At 35.5% G+C, this 12,431-nt stretch overlaps 1 protein-coding gene across 9 annotated transcripts in view; it reads right to left on the bottom strand.

Moving 5' to 3' along the window:
* Window positions 1-12,431, bottom strand: part of INPP4B (inositol polyphosphate-4-phosphatase type II B) — a 753,803-nt gene that overhangs the window by 427,129 nt on the left and 314,243 nt on the right. For 8 of the 9 annotated variants that reach the window (XM_007091777.3, XM_042983843.1, XM_042983844.1 and 5 more), the window contains exon 1: window positions 9,196-9,333. The exons of the other annotated variant lie outside the window; for it this stretch is intronic. The gene's annotated coding sequence lies outside the window, so the exon portion shown is untranslated. Of the gene's footprint in view, window positions 1-9,195; window positions 9,334-12,431 lie in introns of those variants that run through there. 9 annotated transcript variants of the gene reach the window in all.

Below are 12,431 nucleotides of genomic sequence, written 5' to 3'. Positions count from 1 at the left end.
CATTACTTCTCCTCTCTGCTTTTTCCAACATTGTTCACATATGTTACCCTCTTGAAATTCTGCCTAGCGTCTGGTCTTGCCTTCTATGGTCATGCTTCCATACCTTTCATAATGACTCCAGGTAAACTAATATTTTCTTCTGTGCTCCCATAGCCTTAAACCCCATCCATCATTCAATATCATATCCTAGACTATAGTCAGACTCTTGTGAAATAGTGAGTACTTTAAGGGTGTGGAATCTTGCCTTTTAATTCCCAGTGCTTAGTACAGTATCTTGTTCATGTTAAATTATCAGTAGCAGCTGATTAAATTACTGTGGAATGAACTGATCATTGAAATCTGTCACAATCCAGGACATTGGCATATCTTCTGTGTCCCAGTACCTCTAGAGAATAAATCTAGAAAACTTCCCCCAGGCAGCAAAACACTTTCTGTTTTTCTGAGCACTTCCCAGGTAGGAGTTAAGACAACTCTGACACAGCTGTACAACTATGAAAATAGAGACCCAGGTGTCATCCATGTATGAAGCAAACAACTATTAGGCTCCTACTCTGTGTTAGGCTTTAGGACTAAAAAATAAGGAAGACGGCACCTGCCCTGTTCTTTTAACCTATAATGTTTACAACTGTTTAAAATGGATCTCAGTTTGGAAAATTGATGATCATCATTTGCTGAGAGCAATGGTAGTTTAAACTCAAAACTGATGAATCTCTGGTTGTAAGTTGTCAGCTCTATAAAATGAAGATATGGAAATTTAGGTAGGCATAAGCAAGGGCAATAAAGCAGGCCAGGAACCAACACCAGATCCTTCCACAGACATATTTAACTGAGTGTGTGTGATGGTTGCATAAATCCCAGTGCAACCACTGACTTAAAAATGACATGTCCTAAATTCATCCTAAGTATAAAAGCATTTTTGTAGCCATCACCTGAATGGGTTTGCCTCATCATCTTGACTAAACTTCAGATAGGTTTCTTTCTGACTACAAGCCCCACCCCACCCCCCAACTTCTTTTGTCATAGAATATTTTCTTTAAAACACTTGTAAATTCTTTTCATTAGAAGTTTATTTATTTATTTTAGAGAGATAGAGAGAAAGAGAAAGAGAGAGAGAGGGAGAGAGAGAATCTTAAGGGCTGCATGCCCAGTGCAGAGCCTGATGCAGGGCTCAATCTCACCAACTGTGAGTTCATAACCTGAGCTAAAATCAAGAGTCAGATGCTTACCGGACTGAGGCACCTAGGTCCCCTATAATTGTAAATTATTTTCCTAGTCCTTTAATATGTAAATCTTCTCCAACCCTCTTGCCAGTTTTTCAACCCTGGAATATTTTTCTCAAGAATCTACAGGCCATTATTTTGAAATGTAATCATTAATAAAGATAGTACCCCTATCTCCCAGGCTCTGAGGGTAGGTAGGAGTTGAATTTGCACAAGCATCAGTTAGCAAACAAAGATGGTCTAATCACACTGCACAAGGACCAACCTCCCCACCAAGGTCTCCCAGTACTTTTTCACTAGCTCACCCACGGTCCTTAACAATTCTTTTCCCGTTTGTTTCTGTAGAGTTGAGTTCAATCTTTCTTCCCTATTGCAATACTTTTGATAACATTCTTCCTTGTTTAACTCTGCCTAATGCAATTTTTCCTTGGAAACCTCTGTATAGAACTTTAGCCATAACATAGTGTTGGTAATTGCTGTAATTAGTAAAATAATAATAATAATAATAATAATAATAATAATAATGATAATAATAATAATAAGACCATTTCTTGACATTATAAACCATGTTTCCCAACCAAGGTAATTTTTGCCAAAGAAACCACTTGGTAAAGTCTGGAGACATTCTTGGTTGTCACAACTAGGGACAGAGAAAGGAGGAAGTTTGTTATTGGCATGACTACATTTCACAATGCACAGGGGAATCCCTCATAACAAAGAATAATTTAGTGCAAATGTAAATAATACATAGTTGAGAAATCTTGCTATAAACCATCAGGATCCTAAGAGCACTCTTCTCTAGGTCTCAGTCTGGCCAAAGAAATTAGGTTGTGCCAAAAGCCTGCACCAAATTGTTAGATTATAGTTAAAAAAAAAAAAAAGGCAGGTAAATAAGAAATAATTATAAATTCCTCTTGAAGATAATAGTATTGAGAAACATGAGAACCAATAAAATTTAAAGAATATTGAATTATTAAGCTAATACCAAATGACTTTGTATTTTGCATTGGTGTAGAACATGGTCTACTTGTTGACAGTGTCCAGGTTCTATTACTTCCTAACTGTGACAATGTGAAACAGGTACTCAACTCTCAAGGCTCAGTTTTCTCATGGCTTAAAAGAGGAATCAGGACCCCTGCCTCATAGTACAGTTGTAAAGATGTAGCAATATAATGCAGGTTCACTACTTAGTTTGGTATCTGATTTATAGTAAGCTCTCAGTATATACTAATGATTTTAAAACTGCAGTAAGAAAGGAAAATAGGGATCCCGGAATTGACTACTTAATAAATAAAGCAGGAAATAAGTGACATCTAATTAAGTCCTAAGTTTATCATTTACAATTTTGAGACCAAGCTAACTCTTCAAACACCATTATTTTTATAAGAATTTAAGATCCAGATAATCCAATTTGTAGGCTTGCTGAGCCACTTTGGACTCATAATCACATGAAGGTATTTCCTTGTAAGAATCTAATTAGATGTTTAATTAGCCTATATAGGCTAATGAACTGCCACTCTGCCATTATCTCCTTTAGAGGTTCATCTCAGCCAGTTTAGGTACACAGTAATAACTATGGTTAATCCAATATAGATTGCCACTGCCTCTCACCGTCTTGTTGACAAAAGAATGGCTTTCATTAGCCCATCACTCCCTTGGAGAAATTGCTAAGTTTTCAGATGCTCTAGCTGGCAAGTTAACTCAACAGGTTACCTAATTTATTTTTCATTTACTCAAAAAGCAGTTGTTGCAGCAATAATAAAGAACAGACATATATCTAATTCACTTGTGACACATTGATTTCCTTTTATTTGGCAAGCACACACACAAAAAAATTAAACACTTTCTCTTCTCCCCTTTCCATATACCTAGAAAACCCGTATCAGGACAAACTGGCTTTAAGTGGTTCTATGTAAATTAATTTGCCTTATATTGTAATGTAAGGCTCTAGTGCATACTCATCAATTGCACACTGAGTAATAGACTTTAGCTATTATGCCTTATTTTTATTTGTCCCACATTTAGTCCTTCTATTATTTATATTTGTCTTATGCCTTACTGGAAATATGCTAAAGATTATCTGAGTTTCCCAAGAGCCACATTTTAAATTTACAAATACATTAGTACATAAGAAGTTAAAGCATAAAATCCCTTAAGTCTCCACTCAATAATATACTACTAAATCAATATATAAAGAATGTTTTTTAAATCACCAAACTACAGGAAACTAAGTTTAAAAACAGTGGATGTCTTCCCCTAAATTTTTTAAAACTAATTTCTCCTTTAAATAGACTTGTCAGTTCCAAATTGAACATGACTTGGGTTTCTGAGATCCTGGAAAATGAAGAAAAGCTTGTTTCATTTTCCAGTCTTACATGAAGCAGAGTTGTATTAAAATTTTCAAATTTCTTCCCTCTTCATGAGTTCCGGAGGGTACATTTTCGTTAGTTCAATATGCTATTCCTACTTTAACCCTCTCATAAGTTCATTTTTCAATTTTATCCTAAAATTTTTAGTCAAAGAATAAAACCTTTGAAGTGGTAGTCCTCTCGAATGTACTTTGGAAAGGGAAACATTAAGTGTAATCCCAGTGAAGTATAGATCAGGACATAATGCTAAGTAGAACTTAAATTATTAAGAGTGGCACAGAATTAACCTTTACAATAACCTTAACATGAGGGCAAATGATCTGTCTGACATTCTATCTAAAAGGGAAAACCTTTTATACTCTGGAAATTATTTATAGATATTGTTTGGAAGGAGCTTTTCTGTAAATTAGTACCGGTTGTGGATCTGAGTTTACAAAAGTTAGTTTGGAAAACAGTACCATTGTCTAAGTAGGAAAGAATTTTAACAGTTTAAATCAGTGGCTCACAACCTTGGCTGCCCGTTGAAATTATCTCTGGAGCTTTTAAATACTCCAACACCCAGACTCTACCCCCAGATCAGTTAAATCAATATATCTAGGCTGGGGAACAAGGCAATAATATTTTTTAATTCTCCCCAGGTGATTCCAAAATGCAGCCCAAGTTAAAAACCAATGCTTTAAAGAAATGGAAGTTTTAATAAAAATTACCACTGTAACATAGAGTTAAATGTAATATATGGATATATTTTCATAAGTGAAAATACAATTAGAGTAGAAGAAAGAATTACCTCCCACCCCCTAACTGCATTTAGAATGAGGTTTAAAGCCATTACTAAAGTAGATTTTTAATTTTTTTCTGCTTTTCTTGTGACACTCCAGCAAAACATTTAGATCATTTATACATGTGTATATGTAAGTTGATGCAATTTGATTTGGTATAGCTATTTATACGACTGTAAAAAGTGAAGGTAAATATTAATTCAATTGACTCTGAATGAAACAGAAGATTCAGTCACTGCATACAGTGACCTACATTTACCTATAGGTAAGTTTTTTCCTCAAATGTAGAACAAAAATATGAAATTTGTTATATTAGAATATCATAGTATAACAGAAGAAATCACTTTTGGCTCCATATATTAAATCTCATAAAACAATGCCATGACTAGTATATTAACTTATTAAAAAGGAGTTGAAAACGTTTTAGCACCACACTAGGCCCTGGAGATACAAAGTTTCTGAAAAAAACATGGCTCCTGCCCTTGTTGATGTACAGTCCAGCTGGTTGACTTGTAAGCCAGGCTAAAGGTTTTTATTCTTTGTTTTTATGAATATAATTTATTGTCAAATTGGCTAACATACAACACCCAGTGCTCATCCCAACAAGTGCCCTCCTCAATACTCATCACCCATTTCCCCTCTCCCCCACCCCCCATCCACCCTCAGTTTGTTCTCTGTATTTAAGAATCCCTTATGGTTTGTCTCCCTCTCTCTCTGTAACTATTGTTTCCCCTTCCCTATCTATACAGCCACCATACACCCAAGACATTATTAAACATTAGTAGTATATCAACTTCCAAATGAATTACCATCTGTCTATCCTAACACATTTTCAGAGCATCTTGGTTGATATTCTATGACTTTCTTTATATCCTATTTTTTTGAAGACCAAGAAAAGATTGATAATGTAAATATTACTTGTTAAATTTGTAGGTTTATGCAAATATATATATATACATATATATACATATATATGTATATATATCTATGTGTATATATATATATATATATATATATTACATGATTCTAATATCCAGCCCCCCTGTTTTTGTTTCTTTATTGAAGAAACAGATAATAAAAAAATAAACAAGATAATTTCAAAGAGTTATTCTTGTTTTAACACTCATGGGATTCCGAAACTAGATTTGGAGCTGGTTAGAGAGGGGAGGTGCTCAGAAAGATATCCACTTCCAAGTAGAAAATGTTTGGTCTGAGATTTGAATGATAAGTAGGCATCAGCCTTGTGAAATGCTCAAGCATATGCAAATGCAAGAAGAGTGGACTAATGCTACCTTCCAGGAAATTCTTAATTACCTGGAACGGATCTTCATGAAGGTACAGGCAAAAAGTAAGCAAGCCTTGAAAATGTCATTTCCTTGCAAATCGTCATATGGTTTCCCTTGAATCAGATCTCAACCTTTGTTCATCTTTTCCTCAAAAGCCACATAGAGACCAATTTTTTACTTCTCACCAATCAAAAGAGAACTGATATAACCAAATTGCTCCTCAAATTTCTAAGCAAAGATATAGTTAGAACATATGATAGAATTAAACTTTGTGCTGCCCTTTATTTTTACCATGAATTTTCCATGATTATTGACATTTCAAATTTGTGTTACTAGTATTGTTGTTGATAATCTTAGAGCTGAAATGTTCCAGCCTGTACAAGTGGCTTAATATTGGAGTTAAGAACATCGGCTATGGAGAGATTCTAACAGTTAAGACTTTACCTAAGGCACTTAGGCTGACCACAATTTCCTTATTCGGATAATAATAATGTGAGGGTGTGTTTGTTTGTTCTTAGAGAGCATGAGCCAGGGAGAGAGGCAGAGAGAGAATCCCAAGCAGGCTCCATGCTCTCTGCAGGGTGTGACCCAAGGCTTGATCCCACGACCCTGGGATCATGACCTGAGCCAAAATCAAGAGTCTGATGCTTAACCGACTGAGCCACCCAGGTGCCCCAATAATATGAGTTTTAAAAGAGGTGGTGCAGAGAACTCAGTTTAGAGTCTTACATGACAAGCCTAAGGAAGGTAGTGGGGAGAGAGATTGAAAGAGATTGGGGGGGGGGCACAGAGGAGAAACCACACATGCACACACATACACAAACATGCCTTGAGATTATTTTAAATATTGTGTGCATAAATATTTTAGTAACAAAAACAAGGCTTCTTTTAGTTATGTCCTCAATGGCCTCCTGAAAGTGTATTGCTTAGAAGGCTGCATGTGTTCTACTGACCAAGGAGGACAATCCATCAATTTTTACTTGGATGGATTATATACTGTGAGGTTTGGGAAACTTAAACTCCTAAACTCCATTAACTCTTGGTCACGGATGTGATGTCAAATTTCAAACAATCACAGTTGGGCGTGAAAAAGAAATGCTGAGGGTCTTCTCAAATCTTCTCAGTGTTTCCTTCTATTCTCAAAGTTCCCACTGGGGGACTCCCCCCACACTTAACACATGTATATTCAGGGAAGACCGGCTGAGGCCCAGCACTCCACATTTGAAACAGAACTCCCAAAGGCAGTGGGATGACAGAGTCCTGCCTCCAAGGAAAGGAGGGAATTCAGAAAGAAACTAATAAAGTAGCTTTCACACTGCCCTTCTCAGAAACCCAACACCCCTCAGTAGGAGTTACTTAGGAGTGGGGAAAAGAGGGCTAATCATGTGGGCTTGAACCAAAAGCTCCATTTTCCTGTGATATATATGAATATAAGCATGTGATGATCAAAGTGTTCCATGGCTGAACAAAAGCTTGTAAACCACTGAGCCAGTAAATGTGAAGGCCCTTTGTAAACTGTAATGTGATTTACAAAAGCTAGTTGTTAATATTATTAATCCTGTTTCTTGGTTCTTGTGAAAATTTAAATGCTTTGTTTTATTGGGAAATTGTTTAATTAGATAATAAATCTCAAAAAAAGGCATTGTTCCAAGTCAAAGATTTATTCCTGACTACCAATCTGTGCAGCAAGTACATTTAAAATGTTTCCTAAAGAGATTCATTTAGTGGAGGAAACTGGAGCAGTTGACTAAACTTTTCCATCACAAATTTAATTGACATGGGGTCAACCCAGTCAGTCATCTTCTGGAGTGAAGAAATTCACCACCCTTTCTGGATGTTATGAGAATCTTCAGGGAAATGTTTCCTGCCTCCATTGGTTACAAGTGAGGCCCCTAAGGATCTCCATTTGATTACTGCAACCTACATTTTTAATCCCAGGTTATAGCCACACACTAAAGGGATATTGAAAAATAATAACAACAGGAATCCAAGTTGACTCAATATACATTATTTGTCCTAAAAATGAGCATTACAACTATAGGATACTGTGTGGGACTTAAGTCAATAATAATAACAAAGTCATGTAATGCTTACTATACCCTGGAAAATTGTCTAAGTGCTTTACATATATTAGTTCATTTATTCCTCACAACAACAACCTTATGGACTTAGCACCATAATTATCTTCTTTAATGATACAGCCTAGAAAGAGTAAGTCAACTGCCAGAGGTCAATGTTGGAGCTAGGATTCAAACCCAGGCAAAAGTTTCGAGAGATAATCACACAATGTTTTAATTTTTAGTTTCAGCAAGATCAGGAAGTAGAGCATATATTTTTAAGTGAATTCTGTCAATCATAAGTATGTGCTTGATATCTTCCTTTTGCCCCTTTTGCCCCTCTGAATCTACATCCCACATTCTTCTGTCATGCTCTGTGCTCCAGAGTCTGACCTATATGGACAGCATCATTAGGCTTCCGGCTGGATTTGGTACTAGAGATTAGAGATCAAGGGAAGAGTGAGGACAGCATATTTATTTTCCTGTTTCCTCCCTGTAAGGTCACTACTGGTCAGCTGCACCCCTCTGTTGAAACCACAGCACTTCAAATGACTCATTTCACTCTGGATTCTGCTACCTCTCCCTTTCTATGCCCTAAATACCTAAACATAACAACAGCTCTTTACTAGTTTCTAGGACACTGAACCATATTTATTATTTTCCCTAAATCCTGATCACATCTTTGTAAATAGGCTTGTTATTAAACTTTCCTCAAATTAGGAATCTGAGCAGAAATTCATCTCTTTATCTAGTTTACAAATGACTTGACAAAAAACAAATGCAGCATAACCCTCACTATCCCCACTTTCCACCCTCTACAAAATAGACCCAGGAAGTAAATTCTAGAGTTATCCAAAGAGAGCTCCATTACTCCTACTACATGTCTATATGAAAATTATTTTTTTTAATTTTATTGATTTTTTTAAGCAGCCAGGAATTGGAATTGAAGACTATAAATAGAAACATATTTTTATTCCAATACTAGTCATTGGTCTATTAAAGTATCCTGGGTGTCAAGGAGCAAGGCAGTAACAGACCTATTCATGCTGGGTGTTGATCTCTTTGAGGTGAATGACCTTACTGAAGCCTTGACTCAGGTGTCATAAATCAGACACTTAGCCTAATTAAGTATAAAAATACCTGATGCTTTGCAGCTGATAATACTGGACACTGGCTTCCTGGAACCAGGTAGTAAAATATATCTAGGAAATGTGATCCCATGGTGCAGAAAGATAACAGGTGCATCCTTGTTTCCCCTTCAATCTAATTAGCCATTCATCAGAAACAATGTATGTTTGTGACTACATCTTGGCCTCAAAGACAGTGAGCATCTGAACCGACCTTAACATCTCTTATTCAAAACATCTCAATCTGATCTTGTCTTTTAGTTGAACAGCTCATCCTGTGGTGTAAATAGAGATTGTTTCCATTGAAAAAGATGTAAGAACAACATCCTGAGCCATAATTCTGAAAACTATGGTTACCTGCCCTCTCTTCTCCCTTAATCCACCTTAACAGTGCGATAATTCTTCACTGTTCCACTCCTGGTTTTCACGTTGAAGGTCTACCTACAATTCAGCTGACTTGGTTAGAATGATGCATTTCCTTTTACTGTGACTTGATGTTCGTAAAGTTAAATGTGCTTGGAGGTAAATTACTGTCTTTGTTTACAAACCTCATTGTTTCATCATCAGAATGTGTCACAAAAGTCTTAAAACCTATGAACTTGTACACCTACCGTGGAATAGGTGCAACATATTGACATCTCTTTGAATCACAGTTTCATAGAACAATGGCTGGAGATGGATGCAAATACATTGACCCATTTCATTAATAAGTATCTGGGGAATCTCTTGGGTTACTTCTGGACTGGCAGGAAGCAATGACTATGACCAAAGATTAAAAGACAAGAAGCCTGGATCTTCCTTTTCTAATTCTAGCTCTGTCACCTTCTTATGTATGACACTAGAGCTGCCCCACCATAGAATAACAACGTTCTTCATGACCTAAATTTCAAAGTCATTGGCATGAATAAAACTGTTTTAGATGTACAGACAGTAATATAAAAAAACCTTGTGCTACTTCACCTTGCAGAAATCAGTCAGAAATTATTTTAAGTGATTGAGATACTCATTGTCCTGAAACAAAGTCAAGGTACAGTGTTTTATTCAAATTATACATGCTATTTCTTTTCCTCCTTACCTATAGTAGCCAGACTCTAGGGTGTTCTCCTCCAATAACCATCACTTTCTGATATTTACACACTCACATAGTTCTCTCCCACACTGGATACCTGTATATCCAATAAGATATTGCATAAACAATATTATGTGATTTCCCAGGTTAGTTCATAAAAGCCATTTGGCTTCTGCCTTGTTCTTACATCACTCACTCTGGGAGAAACCAGTTGCATGTGAATAGGGATATATACCACATGGTGAGAGAGTGATACCTCCTATTGGAAGTCAGCCTGCCAGTCATGTGATTAAGCCATCGTGGAAGTGGATATTCACACCCCAGTCAAGCCTTCACATGAATGCAACTCCAACTTACAGGTTGACTGTAACTTCATGAAAAATCCCAAGCCAGAATCACGCAGCTAAGCTACTCCTAAATTTTAAATCTACAGAAACTGTATAAGATAATAAATGCTTGCTGGTAGAAGTAACAAGGATTTGGGGAGGTAACTTGCTATGTAGCAATAGATAACTAAATATTAACTAAATAGATAACTAAAATACTCTTCATTCTGATTTTCTTTTATACAGGGTTTACCTTTCCCCCCAACCCGACACACACACCCATTTCTCAAGCAGGAACTCCATATAGGTATGGCAAAATGGCTAGGAGCAACAGGAGGGCATGCCCACTTTGACAAAGACACAATTTTAGAGAATTAATACTCTAAGATATACATGTCCATAGTTGTACCTGTACAAATAATAAAGGTCCATCTGAAAAATGTCCTCATCCAAGAAATTGTTTACAAAAATAAATACTGTATATTTATCTTCATAATGTATATATAACTCTATTTTGTTTGTAACAGAGTAGATTATTCCATTGTCTTATAATAGCATAAATGCTATCATTAGAATACTGGTGATATCATTTTATTACTCAGACAGTTATGAGTAGTGAGTTAATGTCTTGTCCTGCCATTAATTCCTGTTAACTGCCAGAATTGAGTCATATTATTTCAGTTGATAGTGAAACAAGTGAGTTAGACTGTTAAGAGGAACATCTGGCTAACATACTGCAAAGGTCTAGCAGTGTACTTAAACTAAATAGGAGTTTCTTCAGTGGCAGAAAATTTTCAAACAATTCTTAACTGTAATGTTACTCTGACTAATGATGATATTATACAAAGAGTGCTAAAGTACTAACCTACCAGAAGTACCCAAAGCAGATAATGTATCATTCCTCCCCACTTGCCTTCCCCTCTCTATAAAATCAACTTATCATTAACATTTCAGTTCAATTTTAGAAGGTAATAAAATTAAAGAGGATACACATTTACTGGTTATATCACTATACTTCTAAGATTAAAATAACAAAACAGGGGCACCTGGGTGGCTCAGTCGGTTGAGCAGCCAACATTGGCTCAGGTCATGATCTCACGGTTTATGAGTTCGAGCCCTGCGTCAGCCTCTGTGTTGACAGCTCAGAGCCTGGAGCCTGCTTCGAATTCTGTGTCTCCCTCTCTCTCTGCTCCTCCCCTCTTGCTCTCTATGTCTTTCTCTCAAAAATAAATAAACATTAAAAAATATTTTTTTAATAAATAAAATAACAAAACATGAAAAATCACATCTCTAAAAACTTTTAGGTACTTGTATAATTTTTTGGCAAAACTACTTAAAAACTGTTTTCTGCATTAGATTCCAACATCATAATAAGTCTGAAAACACAGACTACTTTCTTATTATTGATGTGAATTTCTGTTAGGAAAAATCAGAATTCTAAATAAACCTAAATAATATTCAAGTTATTGAATTATACTTCACATGAGATTTTACTGTATACACATTTAGTTTCTGCCAAGGGCAAAAATTTTCCTTTATATAAAACAATTTTAAAGAGCTATAAGAATTATAATGAAATGAAAAATGCAAAATGCAAAAAGAATGAGATTCAGGTGTTTTATCTTTAAGCAAATAGCAGCAAATTTTACCAAACATAAAAGAGTATAAATGGTAATGGTTATGAAATGAGAATCACAAAGTACTTTCTTAAAACATTCAAATGGACAAGGGTCAACTTACTAACTCTTGGTACTAGATCTTATATATCTACTTTAAAATTTTGATATTTCCATTTAATACCTGTATTTTATATATTTGTAAATTATTAAAAGGGTAGATATAAGGGAAATTCATTTCTGATATTTAAGTTGGCTAGCAATACCTTAGGTGTGGGCAATGAAAAGTAAAGTGTAAGTCAACAAATTTTTGATTAATCAATTTTATTCATTGTTGTGCCAAAATTATATCCGTGTGAACCAAGGAGATATACCTAGTATTTACAATTATTCATATGAATTATTTAATAAAATTGTGAATAGATTTATGCTCAATATAATTTCAAAAGGGTTGAGAAATCATTCCCTGAGAAATCATTCATGATTTAATTCTGAGAAATCTTATGCATTGGATTGTATATATTATGAAACTATCATTTCTCTTTAGATATTTCATAATACCTGTTGAGAGATGTGAATGAA

Source organism: Panthera tigris, chromosome B1, assembly GCF_018350195.1.
Source record: "Panthera tigris isolate Pti1 chromosome B1, P.tigris_Pti1_mat1.1, whole genome shotgun sequence".
NCBI lineage: Eukaryota > Metazoa > Chordata > Mammalia > Carnivora > Felidae > Panthera > Panthera tigris.
This window is presented reverse-complemented; position numbering and strand designations above follow the sequence as displayed.